Source organism: Meles meles, chromosome 7 (genome assembly GCF_922984935.1).
Source record: "Meles meles chromosome 7, mMelMel3.1 paternal haplotype, whole genome shotgun sequence".
NCBI classification, from domain to species: Eukaryota; Metazoa; Chordata; class Mammalia; order Carnivora; family Mustelidae; genus Meles; species Meles meles.
This window is the reverse complement of record NC_060072.1, coordinates 136,755,601-136,776,505: the sequence shown is the minus strand read 5'-3', so window position 1 is coordinate 136,776,505 and position 20,905 is coordinate 136,755,601. Positions and strand designations below refer to the sequence as shown.

At 39.6% G+C, this 20,905-nt stretch overlaps 1 protein-coding gene and 1 long non-coding RNA gene across 2 annotated transcripts in view; one reads left to right on the top strand and one right to left on the bottom strand.

Moving 5' to 3' along the window:
- Positions 1–20,905, top strand: part of ODAD2 (outer dynein arm docking complex subunit 2) — a 187,145-nt gene that overhangs the window by 160,428 nt on the left and 5,812 nt on the right. The window lies entirely within an intron of this gene.
- LOC123946905 overlaps positions 5,006–20,905 on the bottom strand; it is a 102,989-nt gene continuing 87,089 nt past the window's right edge. Inside the window, exon 3 of the long non-coding RNA XR_006819676.1 lies at positions 5,006–5,132. This is a non-coding gene — a long non-coding RNA (uncharacterized LOC123946905). The remainder of the gene's footprint in view (positions 5,133–20,905) is intronic.

Genomic DNA, 20,905 nt, shown 5'->3' with positions numbered 1-20,905 from the left:
ACTATGTTTGGGGGTCTCTATGTGAAAATAGTTTATCCTGGACTCAAGGTAACATACTCCTAGGAGCTGGCTTGTTAAGCGTGCTACTTGTGTGGAGAGAAACATGGTCTTGGGTGGGAGACAGCTATGTGTCACGATATACAAGTTGAGGGAAGAGCGGGGGCTGAATGCTACTCATCTCTTCTCTTGGCACCTCTGTGCTCTGTACAAACCACGGATCCTTAGTAGGTGGTCCCATTCTTCTTCCTGTGTCTGGAATGCTCTCCCAAGGTCCATACCACGCTTTGCCTTGCTCACATCCATCCGTTGGGCTTCAGATTCACTCTTGCTCCTCAGGGAAGTCCGCATGTACCCCCTGCATCCATCTGTGCTCCCCTAAGACTGTCTCCTCTCTACTGTATGGACGTCACTGTTTGTTCAGGAGACTACAGAATTCCTGAAGGCAGATGCCAGGCCTGTCTCCTGTACTTATGCACTGCCAGCCCAGTTCCTGCCACCGACCAGAACATAGTGACTATTTGTTGAATGAAGCAATGAACGTCTCCCCATTTTTAGTACTACCACATACCCATAATATCCTAATATCAAAATACTCTGCCAATGTGCAGACAAACTAAGCAGCATTTGGGGAGGGATACATATTTACGCTGTTTTCCTTCTCCGTAGCCACAACAGCCCAGTGCCTCAGTTTTGTTTTGTTTTGTTTTGTTTTTTTAAACAATACAGAAAGGGGCTGGGATCCTATCAGGCATTTGATTTTTCAACTCTGTATTTTCCCCGCTGCTAGAGAAGTTTAATTTTTCTCTGTGATTTTTTTTTTCCATTCGTACCCTGGAAAAGTAAGGTGATAAATACAGGCAATCATTGCAAAGTATGACTATTGCCGGGCGCTAATGTTTTCAAATTGCTGATGATTTTTAGGGACACCACAAACTGGCCGCACTGTCAGAAGCATTTGGCAGAAGCAACTGGCAGCAGGAAATCAGACTGGAAATTTAGAAAGCGTTGCACCATATTTGGGAATGCACCTCAAAGTCACCTCCAAATATGTCATGGTCATGTAGCTGGGGTTCAGAGTGAATTTAACTGTCCCTCATTATGTATTTTGTGGTACATGAAAAACTTCAAAAAGCACTGCTGGGCAAGGGAGAAAGCCCGTCTGTTGCATTGAGGTAAAAATTTCATCACAGATTTTCCCTGCCATTGCCAAGTTGGGAAAGCCATTTTGCAATGAGACTTTTTTCATATACACTTGACTTTACTGAAATAATTTTTAAATTATTTGTTAGTTACAATTATAACTTTAATGCTCATTAAGATAATTTTCATAGTAAAAAAAAAGATAATTTTCATAGTAATGGCTTATGTCAGAGGAAACTGATAGACTGAAACGAGATACTTAGTTTTAATACATGAGACCTTTTAACATACCATAGGATCATGGAGAGAGTAAGATTCGCATTGTGAATGTCCCCACTTGGAATGCATTAAGTAAGTCCTTTAACCCTGTGTGAAGACATAAAGCTCAAGGAGGAAAAATTAGCTTTGCTAGTTACATGTATTCTGGTAATTTACCAAAGGTGCTTCGGGCTCCTCTAGTGCCCCAGAAGGTGGACCAGTAATCTTGTAAGTTTCTAGGACGTCTGTAGCAAAGCTCTTGACCAAAGCAATTCAAAAGAAGTAAGCTTCACTATGGTCAGGGAAACTGACAAGGGCAAAAAGACAAGAGAGAAGAGATAGAGGGGCCAGCAGTTCCTGGGCAGCATTCTTCAAGGGTTAGTACTAGGAATACTGAACAATTTGAGAAACAACATACACAATGAAATCCAGTCTGTGAACACAAGTAAGCCCTGAGGACTATTAAGCAGAGAGATCCAGCGTCACTGTGCCCAGACAAAAGTAACCAGTCGAGTTTTATTTTGGACCTGAAATAGAAAATTCAAGTGCTTTTGAAAAGGAATAGGAGTTGAAATGCATAAAAGCATCAGAAGAGCAATTCTGAAATCTCAGTTTGTGTTTGTTGCTGGAGTTGAGATATGCAGAGCATCTTTTTTTAAATTTAAATTCGATTTAATTAACACACAGCGTATTGTTAGTTTGAGGTAGAATTTAGTGATTCACCAGTTGCATGTAACACATAATGTGCTCATTACTTCATATGCCCTCCTTAAAGCCCATCACCCAGTTACCCCATCCCCCTTACACACAATATACTCAAATATTTACTCAAAATAATGTTGATTGAGTTAGCCCCTGAGGATACACAGATGAAAGTAAGGGGTTCAGGCTTCAGGAGAAGCCCTGAGTGTGTTTGCCTGCAAACCCAGTATGGTGCAGGAGCAATGGTCCACCACAGGTGGAGATGGGCATCTAAAAAGTCAGCCACAGGTAGGTCCTGGTCCCCACAGATCGCTCACAGCATACAAGGAAGCCACATGCTCCCATAGGACCCACAGGGAGAGTTTGCAGAAGCGAAGAGGCCCCACTGAGTGGAAGAATTACAGATGGAGGCAATTGACTGCAACTACAGATTTCAAGATGGGGTGCAGGCACATGGCCCAAGGACCAGGGAATATTAGACGCACCACCAGAAATGCTAGCACCAGGAGTTCAGGGACCAGGCCAGACCAGCTCCCTCCCCATTCCTCTCCATGGGCACTTAGACCAAAGGATGCAGTGTGTGTGATGGGTAAGAGCATGGGATCTGGACCTTGTGTTCAAATCCTGGCTTTCCCAAACATGGTAACTTTGGGCAAGTGACTTAATTAATCTCTCTATGCATTAGTTTCCTCATCTGTAACACTAGAATATTAATGATAATATTTATCATTGTGTTTGTTGAGAGCATTAAATGAATTGGCATATAGAAGGCACTCTGAATAATACCTGGTACCTGGTAAATGCTAATCTTTGTTGAAATGTTAGCTGCTATTATTAGCCCCATCCTTCTCAAGTGATACCCATTCTCCCAGCCTCTCCTGGGTCTGTAATGGTGGAATGGGTGAGGGAATGTCATTTCTGGTGGATACTAGGTAATGATCATCTTAGAAAGCCTGTCTGAGCTCTTGCTTATGTCCAGCCTGGGCTTTGGTGTGTAAAGACAGAGATCTTCCCTCACACCCATTCAGAGTCACTGGGAACAACCACCATAATGTTGGGCAGCCATCTGTCTCTGTCTCCTGGGGCCCCCACCACAAGGCAGATTGGGGGCTGCTCCCCTGGGCCACAGGCTGCCTCATACCTTGCTCCTCACCCTGTACACTCCTTGAGGGCTAGACTGTGCCTTCCTTATAATGTCTTTCACATCACATCACAGGTGATCACCAACACCTCTCCCTTATTGACAAAGACCTGCCCCACCTGCTTATCACATCCAAAGAGATGTAATAGAGAAAAAAATTGATTTAAAAGTGAAATCTTTCCAGAAGTGTAAGATATATATTGAAGAGTCTAGGTTAACATAAACTAAGTATTGATACAAATGAGCTACTTTAGTAACGCAGTCCAAGTAGATTTTAAAGTAAGACTGAAGGAATGACTTCATGAAAATACTTGATCAGGATCTCTGGGCCGGTCCTGGAACCAGCTTCAGGATGTGACCCATTCCAGTTCTCTCAGGATACTGAGACAGGCTAGTATAACATACAAATCATGTTCAACATGTACCATTTCAGGAGGGCCCAGAAGACTTTCCTAAAGGGAACAGTTTTATTTGTGCTGCCTAAATGTACTGCTTTGGCGTACAATTTGAAGTTCTGTAAACTAAGTATTTGGCTTAAAAATTATTTCTCTAAAATTTGTAAACACAAATTTATGAATCTGGGAAGAGTAAGCAAGGCTATCCATCATGTAAAACTCAGTAGCTATGTGTTCGAACTGTGTTCTCCCAAATGTCTAGCCGAGACTATCGGAATGGAGGGACTGAGTTTTTAGGATTGTGGTGCAGGTGGTGGTTTGGGGCAGTTTTTGGAAGAAGTGTGGATTGGGCAGATCTGTGTGGAATGAACACTCCATGAGCTGGCTTACGTCACCAGTTGAGGAGTAAGCATCAAGAGGAGGTGTTTTGTAGTGAGAGAGAAATTCTAGGAAATAGCCATGAAGACCAAAGATTGGCCCTCTTCCTATTGTGAAGATGAGGGGGTTTTGTGTGTCATAGAATCAAAGAAGGTAGCTTGAGAGTCTATATGAAGAAAAAGAAACAGGCAGAGTTCTAGGAACCCATGCCTTACTCTCTCTTCAGATGTTCCATTTTATTTTATATACATATATTTATGTATATGTGAATTTCATTGGATAGCTAAGGTTTTATTTGAGGGCAGGGGAAGAAAAGATTTCCACTGCTAAAAAAAATTTTTTTAATCACTGGCCTACATACTATGCTTAGGGCCAGCCCTAAAGTTCTAAATAGCTAACCTGGCAAAAACTCATGCGAGATGTGCTCTGAAATGAACACAGTCTTTGCCAGAGAGGAAGAAGGCTCATTCTGTTATAAAATTAGTTCTGTTTCTTTCACTGGAGTTGGAAGTTCTTACACAGATGACACTAAGAAGCATCATTTCATATAATTTTAGCTAAAAAGAGAAGACTAAAATTAATATTTAGGTATATATTAAAAACTTTTAAAGGATTATGAAGGCTTTTTGTCAGAGTTGGTGGAAACATTACTTTGAAATTTTATGGTCCTATTTTTTAGTTTGCATTTTTAAAAATTTTAAGCATTAGAAATAAGGTTTTAAAAGAGAAATTAAGTAATTAAGCACAATCACATTTGACTTATTCCTTCCCACAAATTGTATCAGAAAAGGAAAACACTTCCCAAAGGTGTAGCAAAGGACGAAACAGACTTTTAAGGTACACTTGATACCAGGAGGGTGCAATGAAAGGAAGGGCAGAAGGGGCCTTGAGAATGAGGCTAAGTCAACTGGAGTTTAAGAAAAGCAACCATTGGGCCAAAAGAATCTTTCATTTAAGGTTATTTCCCAAGAAATTAGTCATTTATTTTCATCCTTAAAAGCTTAGTTCCAATTTAGTAGGAGCAGGGAAAGCTATTTCTTTGACATTGAAGAAGAAAAATTGTGCCTCTTCTCTCCAGCCTTGTGCTTTATTTTTTCCATATTAAGCTGCTCTTGAAGCTGAAAGAAATCAAAATAAAATTTGGGAAAGTGGTTTCACTAAAGGTTTTAGTTTTTTTTTTTTTTCTTTTCCTTTTCGCTTCTTTAGCTTCATCTCTTCTGGATATCTTTCCATTTTTGCTCCCACAGGGGATGAATTCTATATCCAGTAAAGTATTTTACATATTAACATGTCTTTGGTTTTGAATTCCTTCTAATAATGTGCCAGTTTTTGGAGATAAATATAAATGCAAACAATATAACATTAATAATTCAGGCTGATTCTCATATTGAGGAATCTTGTGGAAATTATTAACTATTTTAATTTATCCATTTTGAGATAATGCTTGGCCTTGTTTTTATTTTAAACAATTTTAAATTTTTTCCTAGCTTGGCAAGATTTAATTTTATAGTTTGATGTCAGATTTTTATAAATTCTTAGCATTTCCTAGAGCAAAGTTGTAAACCAAAACAAAATCTTTCCAATGAAGATTTCTTTAGGTAATTAAGGTAAATGTCTTCTTATAAATAGTGCATATCCTTTATTGTTTTAAAATATCTCTATGTGAAATTATCAATTACAGACCTATCTATTAAATAAGGATATTACTCACATGATCTTGTCCTCAAAATTAAAAAGAAAAATCGAGGTTATTGGCAGGAAAATACCTGATTTCTGTCCTACACCTACAACTTAACTGTAGCTACATTCAGTCTGTACATCTCTCTGGTCTTTGAGTATTTCTTCTCCTAGCTATTCTCACCCACTGTACTCATTATCTCATTTTATCTCCAAAAGCTGGAAATTCTGACATTAACTATTCCCTCTAACTTCTGCATATTCAATCTTTTTTTTTTAAAGAATTTGACAGAGAGAGATCATAAGTAGTCAAAAAAATTTGATAGAGAGAGATCATAAGTAGTCAGAGAAGCAGGCAGAGAGAGTGAGAGGGAAGCAGGCTCCCTGCCGAGCAGAGAGCCCGATGTGGGACTTGATCCCAGGACCCTGAGATCATGACCTGAGCCGAAGGCAGCGGCTTAAACCACTGAGACACCCAGGCGCCCTGCATATTCAATCTTAATGTCTTCTTGCCTACTTACTCATTTCATAATGCCCCATCAACTGATCACATCCACTATGGAATCCACCCTTTCAGAGGAGTATCATTCTCTGGAGAGCCTCATTTCTCCCACTGTCCCTGACTCTTCAGATGATTGTCATTGGCTTTCACTTCAAAAATTCAGAGATTGTTCCATCGATAATCTCTAGGATTTCCAAGTGTCCAAATCCAAGGCAGTCTTTTCAAATTACTTGCTCTCCCCAAGTCTCATTATAATATTGAGCCTACCATCTTCATAAAGTGCCACCCTTCCTTAGTTCCTTTGATTCCACAGTCTCCTGGTCCTCTTCCTTTCTCTCTGTTGGCTTTTCTTCTCCTTTGCTTGTCTCACTTTTTTCTTGCTAATCCACTTGTTATGGTTTTTAAAATAATAAAATGACAGTAGGTGACATTTCTGTTGGAGAGTATATACAGAAAAGAAGAAAATGAGAGAGTTGATATGATATCCTAAGTCACAGCACAATGGGAAGAGAAAGATTCCACAAAAAACAACAACAACAACAAAAAACAAAAAACCAAACAAGCAATTAGAGTATTAAAGAGAAAACAATCAAAACAAATCAGGAAAGTGCTATTTTAAGGAGATCAAGAAGAAAGATTATTTTGAGCACAAGGATATGACAAAGTGAAGAAAGATAGTAACAAAAAGTATTTACTGGATTCAGAGTAAAGCAATTCCTAATCTCCGAAAAGAGGTGAGGAAATGAAGACAGCAAGAGAGGCCACTCTGAGAAGTTTGGTGGTGAAGAAAAGGGAGCAAGAATGATAGCTGAAAGGGGAAGTAAAGGCAATTGGGTTTTCTTTTTTCTTTTGCTTGTTTGTTTTAAGTTCAGAGACAGCAGGGACATGAGTGTGCTTATGTGTTAATTGGCAAGAGCAGAAAGAGAGGGGAGAAAATGAAGACAGCAAGAGAGGCCACTCTGAGAAGTTTGGTGGAGAAGAAAAGGGAGCAAGAATGATAGCTGAAAGGGGAAGTAAAGGCAATTGGGTTTTCTTTTTTCTTTTGCTTGTTTGTTTTAAGTTCAGAGACAGCAGGGACATGAGTGTGCTTATGTGTTAATTGGCAAGAGCAGGAAGAGAGGGGAGACAATGAAGATATCAGAGTGGGAATGATGATTGAGTAAGCTTCCAAAGGACTAGAGAGATGGGGGAACACAGAGCTTGAGGGCATGGAGATGAGTTTAGCCTGGAGGAGAGACACACCTTGGATATGACAGATGGCAAGGGGGAAAAGATGGGTACACTTGCAGTGGGAATCTATACATGAGATGGCAGGGAGTTGGGCAATTTCCCTTTTTGTGATTTCTATTTTCCCCATCAAGTAGGAGGCAAAGGCACAGGCTGAGAGCAAGGAACTGAAGGTGGTAAGTTAGGTAATTTGAGGAGAGTAGAGAAAGTTTTAAATAGCTGCTGCAGAGAAAGCAAACTGATGAGAAAGATACCTACATGGATTGCCAGAATGGAGAACCAGGTGAGATAAGAGATCATGAACATTTGCGCATTACTCAGAAGCCTGGTTGAGATCTGGGATTTTAATCTGTGGTACTGGCATGATAGGAGAACAGTAGAGAAAAGAGAGCTGAACCTAGTGACAGAAAAGCAGCTGACACGGTGGATCACAGAAGGCAGGCAACAGGACGGAGACTGCATATACAAGTGTCTTCTGTGTTCTCCATCCCAGCCTGTCTCTTCCAGAACTTGGAGCTTCTGCTCGAGGGCAATCAGAGGCAGAGATGAAATAGCTGCTGGTATTAGTTGGGAAGGCCCAGGTATAACCACAAGAATGGGTGACTAGTTGATACAGTAGGGATAAAGGTCAATAGAACTGAGGAGGTCAATTTCTGAGCCTACAGCTGACATTATTGTTTGGATCACACTTTATTTTTTTTTTTATTTTGAGGTGAGATGTCATCTTTAGACACAGTTTTATTCATGTCACAAAAACCAAAACAAAACCATATTCAGTAGCTCAGATGTTAGCTAAGGCTGCCATTCCCATGACCATTTAGGAAATAGGGGCTCAAATTTCCCTCTGCTTTCCATACCCTAGACAATGTCTAATTTAGAGAGAATTTAGAGGGAATTCTATGTATCAACCAGCATCTGATGATTTGATGCAGGTTATGGATTATTTCACTCTTGTAAGCATTTTGTTCCTATATTATATAGAGCTGGCATAGACTTGGAATTCCACCCTTTTATCTTGTCCTCCCCACTAACTTCTACCTTGATGAAAACAACAAACAAAACAAGTACATTCTTGTAAGGTCATTGTATGCAAAGCAAAAAAAGAATTACTTAACTAAGAAAAACAAAGATTTGTAGTGATCAAAGGGAATATACATTGCAGCAATGCCAACAACTTCCAATTCAAGTATTACATTTGGTAGTTCATTAAAAGTCCTGTGACCATTTCTGAACTAGGCATTCATTATCTCAGGATCTCTTTACTGTCTCTTCTCTTCTCTGCCTTTTCTTCTTAAAAAGGAAAGATTCTCCCAAATTGCCAGTCTGAGTGATTTAGATTTCTCTAAGTTATACCTTTCAAAGTCAGGTCCAGGTTTTCTTGCATATCAAAAACTTGGCCTCATCCTTAAATCCAAGCAGATGATGGTGGCTCAGGTCATAGCAGTGGAGGTAATGAGAAGAGGTCAGATTCTGGGTACATTTTGAAGGTAAAGCCAACAGGATCTGTTTATGGCTTGGATAAAGGTAAAGATAAAGAGAGAATATCTCTTTATTTGGAATATTTGGATAAAGAGAAAGAGAGAAATCAGGGATACTCAAAGGTTTCTGGCCCAACCAACTGGAGAGATGAGCTGACATGGACTGAGGTGGGGAGGCCATGGGAAAACAAGTTGTGGAAGAAAGGATCAAGAGTTGAGCTCTGTTCATATGAAACTTAGTATATATCCAAATGCATATGTCAAGCAGGCAGCTGAATGGTCTGAGCTGGAGACTCATGTATGTATGTATGTGTGTACACACAACCTCCCTCCAGAAAATGTATTTCTAAATATTCTTTCACAAAACTGATTTAACAGGGACACCTGGGTGGCTCAGTGGGTTAAAGCCTCTGTCTTCGGTCATGATCTTAGGGTCCTGGGATTGAGCCCTGCATTGGGCTCTCCCCTCAGTGGGGAGCCAGCTTCCTCCTCTCTCTCTCTCTCTGCCTGCTTCTCCCCCAACTTGAGATCTCTGTCAAATAAATAAATAAAATCTATTAAAAAAAAACTGATCTAACACAGACAACCACATAGACTTTCAGACTCTTCTCATGGGAGATAACCCACGTTAAATGCAGGCATTGTGTCCAGAGTTGGTAGCCAGGGCATTTTTCCCGGGGTCTGGAGAAAACCTAAAGATCGTCCCAAGTACAGTAGCAGGTTAAACTCCTGAATCTAATTTTACTTCCTTCTGGAATCAAACATTACACTCAAGGGACTTAAAAAAAAAAAAAAAAAAAAGTCCAACAAAGACAGAATTGGAAAGGAGAAAATAACAAAATTTTATAAATTGAAATTCAGTGGAAGAGTGACAAATGCCTAGCAGACTTCAAGAATCAGAATGCAAAGCCAATAGTGAGAGAAACCAAGAACAAACCCAGTGTGTAACATGGAAGTCTCAAAATGTTAGGACCTGGTAGCCCTAAATGCCTCTGGAATTGGTTGGTAGGGTTCAGGAAGGAGGCTATAATGAGGAAGACTGAGTAAAAGGGCCCCTTCCCCAATTCCACACGAGTCACTGCTCTTCCCCAACTCAGCAGCTGCCCAGAGAAGATAAAACAGGGTCTCTGGACTGGAAGACAACAGCTACTGTGAGTTAAGGATATTCTACTGAAGATGGAGATTAAGTGACCATACAAACACTGAAAGCTGAATGGACTATCTGCTTTACTCAGTCCCAAACTCCTGTAAACAAGTCCCTTACTCTGTGTTTGAAAAGCTCTTCCTTGGAGAAGTTGACCAGCTCAACACAAAAGATTTCAAGATATTGACCTGGGGAGAACTCCAGCCAGCCTTTCCAGGGTCTTTGATGGCTTGTGGGAAACTGTTGTGTGTGAATTAGAAAATGATGTTCCTTCTGGACAGATGTAGCTTTGCTGGTGTTAGACTTTAAAAGGAGATAACACTTCCCACTTTTGTGGGAAGAAAAAGTCACCCTTCTTCTAGGAAGATGTAGCTCCTGAAAAATATTCATGAATTGGTGAGCAAGTGAGATCTACATTTTGGGCTCCTTTAATTTGTTGTCTTCATGGAGAGCACAACTCAGAGCAGCCCTGAGACCACACAGATTACCCTGCAGTAAAATATACAGTCAATAAGCCCTGTCTATGTGCTCAAACTTTCCATTCATCCAATAAGTAAGTCACATATGAAGGATGTTTTGAACAAAGAAGACAGAAACTGAAAAAAATAGAAACAAATCAATCCTCAGAAGAAGCAGAGTGTAGCAGAGAGAAGGAAAAGAAACAGAGTGTAACAGAGAGAAGGAAAAGAAGTGAACATAGAAGTGATAATAATGAATTATTGCGTCTATGAAACCAAACAGGGTTCTATAAGAAAAAGAACATTCAGGGAGCACAAACTGAATAGAAGAGCTGGAAGATAAAGAAATTTCTAAAGAGACATCAATCCCTCAAGAAGATATAACAATTATGTGGGCGCCTGAGTGGCACAGTTAGTTAAGCCTCCAACTCTTGGTTTTGGCTTAGGTCGTGATTTCATGGGTCATGGGATCAAGTCCTGCATCAGACTCCATGCGCAATAGGGAGTCTGCTTGAGAATTTTCTCCCTCTGCTCCTCTCCCACTCCCTCGTTCTCGCTCTCTCTCTAAAATAAATAAATCTTAAAATATTATGCTCCCAACATGAGAGTACCCAAACATATAAGTCAATTAATAACAAAGAAACTCACTGATAATAATACAATAATAGTAGGGCACTTTAACACCCTACTAAAAGCAATGGACAGATCATCTAAGCACAAAATAAACAAGAAACAATGGCTTTGAATGACACACTGGACCAGATGGACTTAATAGATATATTCAGAACACTTCATCCTAAAGCAGCAGAATACACATTATTTTTGAGCATACATGGAACATTCTCCAGAATTTATCACATACTGGGTCACAAGTCAGCCCTCAACAGGTACAAAATATTGAGAACATACCATGCATATTTTCATACCACAATACTATGAAACTTGAAGTCAACCACAAGAAAAAATGTGGAAAGACCATAAATATATGGAGCTTAAAGGACATCCTACTAAAGAATGAATGAGTTAACCAGGAAATTAGAGAAGAAATAAAACAGTACATGGAAGCAAATGAAAATGAAAACATGACAGTCCAAAACCTTTGGGATATAGCAAAGGTAATCCTAAGAGGGAAGTATATTACAATACACACCTACCTCAAGAAACAAGAAAAGTCTCAAATACACATCCTAACCTTATACCTTAAGGAGCTAGAAAAGGAACAGCAGACTAAGCCTAAAGCCAGCAGAAGAAGGGAAATAATAAAGACTAGAGCAGAAATAAACAATACAGAAATTAAAAAAAAAACAACAGTAGAACAGATTAATGAAACTAAGAGCTGGTTCTTTGAAATAATTAATAAAATTGATATACCCTTAGCCAGATTTATCAAAAAGAAGAGACAAAGGACCCAAATAAATAATGAATGAAAGAGGAGAGATCACAACACCACAGAAATACAATTATAAGGGAAAATTATACAAAATTATATGCCAATAAACTGCACAAACTGGAAGAAATGATAAATTCCTAGGAACATACAAATTACAAAAACCGAAAGAGAAAGAAACAGAAAATCTGAACAGATCCATAGCCAGTAAAGAAATTGAATCAGTAATCAAAAATCTCCCAACCAACAGAAGTCCAGGACCAGATGGCTTCATAGGCAAATTCTACCAGATTTTAAAGCAGAGCTAATACCCATTCTTCTCAAATTGTTCCCCCAAAAAAAGAAATGGAAGGAAAACTTTCAAACACATTCTATGAAGCCAATGTTACCTTGATTCCAAATCCAGATAAAGACCCCATTAAAAAGAATTATAGGCCAATAAGCCTGATGAACATGGATGCAGAAATTTTCAGCAAGATACTAGCAAATCAAATCCAACAGTACATTAAAAGAATTATTCACCACAGTCAAGTGGAATTTATTCCTGGGCTGCAAGGTTGGTTCAATATTCACAAACCAATCAACTTGATACACCACATTAATAAAAGAAAGGATAAGAACCATATGATCCTCTCAATAGATGGGAAAAAAGCATTTAACAAAATACAACATCCAATTTTGATAAAAACCCTCAACAAAGTAGGTATGAATGGAACATACCTTAACATCATAAAAGCCATATAGGAAAGACCTACAACTAATATTATCTTCAGTGGGGAAAAACTGAGAGCTTTTCCTCTACACTGAGGAACAAGACAGATAACCACTCTCATCATTACTATTTAACATAGTGCTGGCAGTTTTAGCCTCAGCAATCAGACAACAAAAAGAAAAGGCTTCCAACTTGGCAAGAAAGAAATCAAACTTCACTTTGCAGATGACATGATTCTCTATGTAGAAACCCTGAAAGACCCCATCAAAAAATTGCTAGAACTAATATATGAATTCAACAAAGTCCCAGGATATAAAAATCAACATACAGAAATCTGTTGCATTTCTATACACCAGTAATGAAGCAGCAGAAAAAGAAATCAAGGAATTGACCCCATTGACAATTATACCAAAAAACATAAGATAACCAGGAATGAACCTAACCAAAGAGGTAAAAGATCTGTACTCTGAAAACTATAGAACACTTGAATGATGAAATAAATGAAAGAATTTGAAGAAGACCAAAGAAATGGAAAAACATACCATGCTCATGGATTGGAAGAACAAATATTGTTAAAATGTCTATACTACCCAAAGCAATCTACACATCTAATGCAATCCCTTTCAGAGTACCATCAGCATTTTTCACAGAGCTAAAACAAACCAACCTAAAATTTGCAGGGAACTACAAAAGACCCTGAATACCCAAAGAAATCCTGAAAAAGCAAAGCAAAGCTGGATGCATCACAATTCTGGACTTTAAGCTCTATTACAAAGCTGTAGTCATTAAGACAGTATGGTACTGGCACAAAAACAGACACATAGATCAATGGAACAGAATAGAAAACCCATAAATGGATGCACAACTCTATGGTCAACTAATCTTCAATAAAGCAGGAAAGAATATGCAATGGAAAAAAGACAGTTTCTTCAACACATTGTGTTGGGAAACTCAAGAGAGAAATACAGAAGAATCAAAATGAACCACTTTCTTACATCACACACAAAAATAGATTCAAAATGGAAAGAAGACCTAAATGTGAGACAGGAAACCATCAAAATCCTAGAGGAGATATATCACTGTAAAATTTTAGGACATTAAGTGTAATAATCATAAAAAGATTCTATAATCTTCAAAAGAGAAAGGAGAGAAAAAGAAGATAAAGTGAGCGAGAGGAACCAAAACTCGGGAACAATTTGGCCTCCTCAACAGTAACACTGGAAGCAAGAAGAAAATGGAGTAATGCCTTCAAAACTTTTCTAATTCTTCAAAAATTACTTCTAACCTAGAATTCTGTATTTACACTAACTCTTAATCCAGTAAGAGAAAAGACATGTGAGTCTTAAGAAGTTTACCTTTCTTGCACGTTTTTCAAGAAGCTACGGGGGGATGTGACTATGCCAATATCATTAAATCTTCAAAGAGAATGTTGAGTTATTCTAACTCATACTTGATTTTTATCTTGACCACATATTGATGAAGTTCCCGACTGCTTATTTCCTAGATCATTTTACCACACAAAAGTTCTTTGACCTACTACAAAAACCAGAAGAAAGCCATAGTGAAACCCAAGGCATAAAATACAGTGTCTATTCCTTCTACTATGTTTCCGTGAGACCTATAGTAACCTGTCCATATTACCACCTGCCAGGGGTCCCAACTACTGTGAGCCCTGTCTCTCCTTTATCCAGATGGGACTCTTAGAACCTATCACTGAAGCAGAATTTGATAGGGACTCAGAGAGACTCTCCTGCTGACCTTCTCCTGTGGGCCTCTCGCCATTCCTTATAGAGGTGCCACCCACATGACTCTCAGCCTCCACAGGTAGCAACAACCTGACCTCTTCATGAGAGGACATCATGCCAGCCAATACAGTGCTGGACACGTTTTGTCACGTGCCACTTGCTATAAGCATCAAGACAAGTGGACAGTGCTTGCAGTACGTTTTCTACTGGAGTAATAATGGCTAACAAATAGTAGTTATTGCGAGCCAACCCTTGTTCTGAGATTCTTACAGATATAACTTTGCCTCCTTTATGGATAATATCATAGGTAATAATAAACATGGGATTATCATAGGTGGCTTCCCATGTACATTCCCCTTGGTCCTTATCATATACTCCATCTTTTCCCAATTTACTGTCTTCCTCTGAGAGCAGGCACAACCTGGGTGCAAATATTTTTCTTATCAGGTCTTGGAAAAGTCAGGCAGGGGAAGAGATTAATATTAATCATTTAAAATATTATCAGTGTATTTCATTTCTGTATGGTCTTCTCCATGTTCCTTGGCTTAGACTGAATTTTCTAACTTCAACATTTTCCAACCCAACAGGAACAAGCAGAAAACCTGACCAAAAAAGCATCCGAGTCCTGATCAGACTCATAAATGAGTTTATAGGATAATCTTTTCCAAGAGGAAGGTAGAGTAGTTTTATTCAATTAGTCTAATAGCAAAGTAGGTGTGAGTGAACTCTGGTTCTCTATAATATAAATTAGTAAATAATATAGTTTAGCCTTATCTTTTGTGAATCTTTAGAATTCTAACCACTTCCCTATTCATCCAACTTCTTCCCCCTTGCAAACATATTCCATATCTAATGCTTTTATCTCTGTTGCTGTTATTTTATTAACAGCTACTTCATGCCTTTATTTACCCATCAGGGCTGACGTCCTTCTGGATTAGAGACTGAAGCAGGAGGAAACTGTAATTTGAGGAACTGATCAATCTATTACCATGAATACAGAGTTGTGTTAGTGGCACTTTCTTCCCTTATGTTTTTTTCACTTCACAGGATGTGACAAGCCCCTCTTAACATATTCTCAATATAACTAGACCAACATTGCTTATTTGAGTCGATCTGATTAGAACTCAAGCTGACAAAGTGAGCTGACAGAAAAATAATAATAATAATTTTATTTTATTCTCCCTACCCTACAACAACCTCCAATACCAGATAATACCAACGGTGGTAACTACAACAATCATGGTGCATGAGCATGTGGAACATCATTTTACATTTGTTATTTCATTTAATCCCCACATCTATCCTGTTAAGAAAGGTACTATGGGCAATCCTAATTTTACTAATAAGAAAACAGGCTCAGGGAGAGAGTCACCACACATCATACACAGAAGAAGCCAGGATTCAGACCCAGACTATGAACTCAAAGCATGAACTCAAAGCATGAACTCACAGTCACTACACTCCATAATCTCTGAGAACATACTATTTTTTTTTTACTTCCAGAGAATTGTCACTTTGATCTACCCAATAGCAAAATGCAATCCTAAACAACCCTATCCTCATAAATCTTTTTATCCATTCCTAACCTATCATTTCTTTAGCATTCTTAGCCATGAAACTCCCATATACACAAATATTCTTTATAATTGATAGGGGGAAAAAATCGAACAGCAACTTGAAGCCATTGCAAAAGACACCACGAACTTCCATGGAGGGCGCGTGAAGATTTACCATTTCCTTTTCCTCCGACGAAGAGCGTAGGGTCCTGCAATCTCCTGATACTGCCAGTCATCAAGGCATAGTCCATTTCTAGAATTTATAGCATTCTTTAGACAGTGGTTAGGATTCTCTTTTTTATATATCCCCTAATTAATTCCCAGTACTATAGATCAGCACTCGTATCTGCGCATGCGCATGCCTATGTGCTTGCGTGAGTGCGTGCGTGTGCGCGTGCGTGCGTACGTCCGGGCACAAGAGCTCTTTACTGGAAGGCTCATGGAAAAACAGCGTGGAAGAAAAACCCGAGGGCCAACCTGCTCAAGTGTAAACGTACATCTGCACAGAGGCAACACCAGATCAAACAAGTAGACCGTGCTTTCAAGCTTTGCGGACATGAACCTCAGATCGTATAAATAGGGCACACGCTCCTGTCACCGGGAGGCAGACAGGCACCACCAAAAGGCAAGCCCCTTGATGGACTTCACTGACCAAACAGAATCAAAGGTTTTGCCCCAACCAGCAAATGTAAAATATGTTTTGAGGCCCACGGCTCTGGTGAGCTGTCATATGAAATGAATTACCAGGGCTCAAAGGCGGGCTGTGAGAGAAACCACTGTGGAGCCTCTGCAGCCACTGTGCAGGGCAGACACGGTGCGAATTGTTGCTGGGCTGCACGTTAGTGCTGCAACCACACCGCAGTGCCTCGTGAACTGGAAAACAGCAAAACGGTTCACAGTTCAAATGAGCTCTGGGAACTCAAGATCTTTCTGGAAAACCTGCTAAGCTTGGTGTGCATGCAGGTATTTCCGAACTCATCCGGCTCTAATTAAAATTCATATTTCCAGTCTGTGTTCACCCAAACAATGTTGAGTCAAACCACAAGAAAATCTGTTATCACTCAAATGGGTACATATTTTTCATACAACTGAAATATTATATAAAATCACGAACTGTTAGATATAAAACTAAAAATTGAATGCAGACACCAATCCCCATGCTACCTTTACCGGGATGTGAAACGTAGGTCACAGCTGCATCGTCAGGGCATGCGCCTCGAGATCAAAGCCTTTGACTCTGGAGGAAGTATTCGTGTTAGCCTGATCACAAACCACGCTTTGTGCCCTTCCCCTTGTCCTCGTTCACGCCAACGTTATAAAAAGTAATGTGCTTGAATGAAGTTTTAAAGTGCTCTATGCAATTAACTTTGAAAGCAAGGGGGCTAGTTTTCCTTCACTGTATGTATGAAACTCCCAATAAATTTAAGGTCTTTGGGTATGTTTGGGGGAGGGAAAGATTAAAAAGAGGAAAGTTTTTGAAAGGAACAAACACTTCAAAAAGGTAAACCTGAGGTGTTTTTCCCCCTTGTAATATGAAAAATGCTTTTATAGTTGGAAAACGTCTACAGGTCATTTCTACCCAATTTGCATCTCACCTTCCCAAGAAAAGTACCCCTTTCTGTAATTATCGCAAAGTATTACAAACTGCCCTCACCTTGCCCCGTGTGTTAGTGATTGGAAAACATATGCTGCTCTTTACTTTCTGTTAGCTGCCCCTCAAATGCAGAATTTTGCACCAAGTGTCTATTATGTAGATGTTTCTATTCATTTTATAACACTCCTCTGAATGCCTTGGTTTGCTTACTATGCTCTTAAGAAAAACAAAAGCATATAATCCTGAGTCCAATTCAAAACTAAGACACATATATAGCACACGTTGTTCAGATAGTGGTTTGGCCAAGTAGCACATCCTTTTTCAATTTGTAAAGCAGCATTATCAACACAGCCTCTGGGTGTATTAACAAAGCAATGAGGAACATTCACTGACAGCTGTAAATAAAAAGCAGGAAAACCAATAAATTCAGAAAGCAACATCACCAAAAGAGAGTCTCAGGAGTGCTTCTCAAATATCAAGTCATTCATATCCTGAGCACACAGAAAATTCTACACTTCCAACACTATACCCTTGAGAATGTTCCTGGCTAAGGAAAATGGGTAGAGCAGGATAAATTAACTAGTGATGAATAAATCACAGTGCCTGGCACCTAGTGGGCTTGGTAGCTAATAAAGTCATTTCACATGGTACAAGTGTGTTAGGTAACTCACAGGCTTGATGCCAGGGAGTCACTCCAGGTACATTAAAGGAAGCAACTCTCACTGCCTACCACAAGTACTGTTCTAAGACATCCTTTTCTCCTTTTATTTATTTTTAATTTCACCCTTGCCTCTACTTTAGGTCTTTAAGATCCTGGACTGCTGGGTTCTACTAGTTGAGCTTTTAGATTAAACATTTACTAGCCACTATATGTGATACAGAATGAAACCTCGTGGTTCATGCAAGAAATTGAGGCTAAATTAATTCCCCAAAATTTGATAGTCCTCTTCATGCGTTCAGGGCTAGAAGTTTCTCAGGTCCTAGAAAAAGTCATTTACAGAGTAGAGTCATAAAAAGGGTCCTGCATTGATTTAACGTTCTGTTCTAACGTACAGCATGTGAATGCACAAGAGATCCTTTCCTCTGCAACCTTTATCTTGCTGACTCCCGGCAGAGCCAAAACGCTACAGGCTCGCTGTGAAACACCGAGATGCCAACAGCCTGCCAAACGTTATGACTGGTACATTTCACACTCACAGTTCATTAGTTTATGTAATATGAAATTATATAACTGGCACAAGGGTTTGGGAATAAAGGCAACTGACTTGGAAAGCCAGAGGAGGGGGAACCACAGAGCAAAAACAAGATCTGAGGGATAATGGGCAAAATGCAGGTCCGGTTTGGGCAGGTATCGGGCCAAAGGGCTGCTTTCCAAGGGAACCATGTGAGGCGTGGTGGCAACGGCTGATGCCGAGTGAAGCCTGGGCCATTGGTGCCCATAGGGGTCTACCGGAGATGAGGTGGGGACTGCAGCAAATGCTGACAGGGATAGCCTGACCTTAGGGCCAAAATTCTTGCTTCCTCATTCCTCCCAAACTAACCAGGGCTAGGCTCCAGGGAATAGAAGCCAGAACTGGCGAAATAATCACCATGATAATGAATACCACTTATGGAGCTCTCACTTTGTACCGAGCATGGGTTTATGTGATTCAACTGCATAACCTGTATGAAGCCAAGCGGCCTCGTGGTCTAGTCCTGACATGGAAATGCAGTCAGACACAAAAGCCTGGCAACCAAAGAGCAGTTGAAAGTAATTTTAATCCTAGTTGCACTCTTTCTTGAAAACAGCACAATTGTGCACTGTTAAACTTCTTTAAAATCCCCTTATCTTTTTTTATACTCAGTACATATGTCTCACCCTAAACTTGCTCCTAAAATAACCCCCCTCAATTCCAACTTTTCCAAACTTTATTCAAAACAGGGTGGAAGCTCTTCCCTCTCTCCACCTTCCTCCTTTCCTTCCCTACGTGTTGTTTCTTTCTCTCCCACAAGGAATCCTCCACCTTTCTGGTGTGAATTCTACCCGCCTGTGCTTCTGCAGTTTTTCCTCTCTCACACTGCATGGTCGGATCCAAACAAGGCTCAGGGAACAGTCAGACAAAATGGGAAGCGGAGAGGAGGGGGAGATCAAAGGATGTAAAGACAGGAAGAAGCAATGAATACAGGTGTTCATACATTTTTTCACCGTCTTTATTATAATCTCACTCATCTTCACAAGAAGCCTCAGAGGCAGGTAATCCTCTTAAACTTAGAAGAAGATTCGGTTTAGAGGTTCAGTAACCCAACCAGTGAGTGAAAGGGTCAGGATACAAATCCAAGGAGTTATGACCTCAAAACCCAGCTCCTTGACTACTGTTTGCCTTTCCTAGAAAGCAGCTGAACTGCATAAGGCAAGGGTCTAGTTCCCTGCTCAGATAGACTGGGATCGCAGCTAGAATTCTATTTCACCTCTTGCTAGATTTAAAAAATATCAACAACAGAATCTACTGGAGGAGTGACCAAGGATCAGTGCCAAAGCAAGGCAGGCTGGCCTTGTGGGATAGACATTAGCTGGGCTTGTTGGAACTGGCAATCTGTGTTCCTCCAACTTGCTGAACAACATATACAGAGAACTCAGACAGTAGAAAACCTATGCATCCCATTTGCTGGTGGAAATCAAGCTTTTCATGTAGCCTCAGGCCCTCCCTCATTCAGGGCCCAGAAAAGCATACAGGTAACCGACATTACTCATTATAATGACATGGCTGTAATAAAAAATTAATATAGTAGTAAATATTATCTATTAAAGTGACTCAGGCTGTTGGAAGAGTTTAATACTCCATTTCTAAAACAATAGAATCAATGAGGGAACTGATGAATTCTTTTGAATCATCTACTTTGGAGAAGGAAGGAGAAAATGCGTTATGTAAAGGGAAATTATTAATAATTTCTTTTAAAATCCTCAAGGGATTATTAATTTACTCAAAAAATTGGAATGTTTTGTTTTGATTAAAGAACCAATTTAAAGCTTGGAAAGCAGAAGTGAAAGAAAAAAGAAGGTCCATCTGAGAATGGAGAAGTATTAATATCAGGCTTGGTGTCAAGAGTGGGACTGCTCTTTTTATTGATTTTCTAATGATGCAAAGGAGCAAAATCTCCACATTTATAGCTCATACTCAATACTCAAGAGTGACAGAAGGTTATAGGGATGGAGGTGGACAACTAAAATGTGTGCGTGTGAAAAAAGAGTGGTGGGTGAAAGTCCTTGTTAAGTATGTATTTAGAAGAAATAGTCTAAGCTTCGTATCTGCTTTAGCGGCTTTTATAGGACAGTACAATGAGGTATAAGCAAATAAATAAGTTGATAAAAATACGGAATTATAGATCAAGAGTTAAAAGTTGCAAGCTAGAAAAGGGATGTAAGGGTGAATT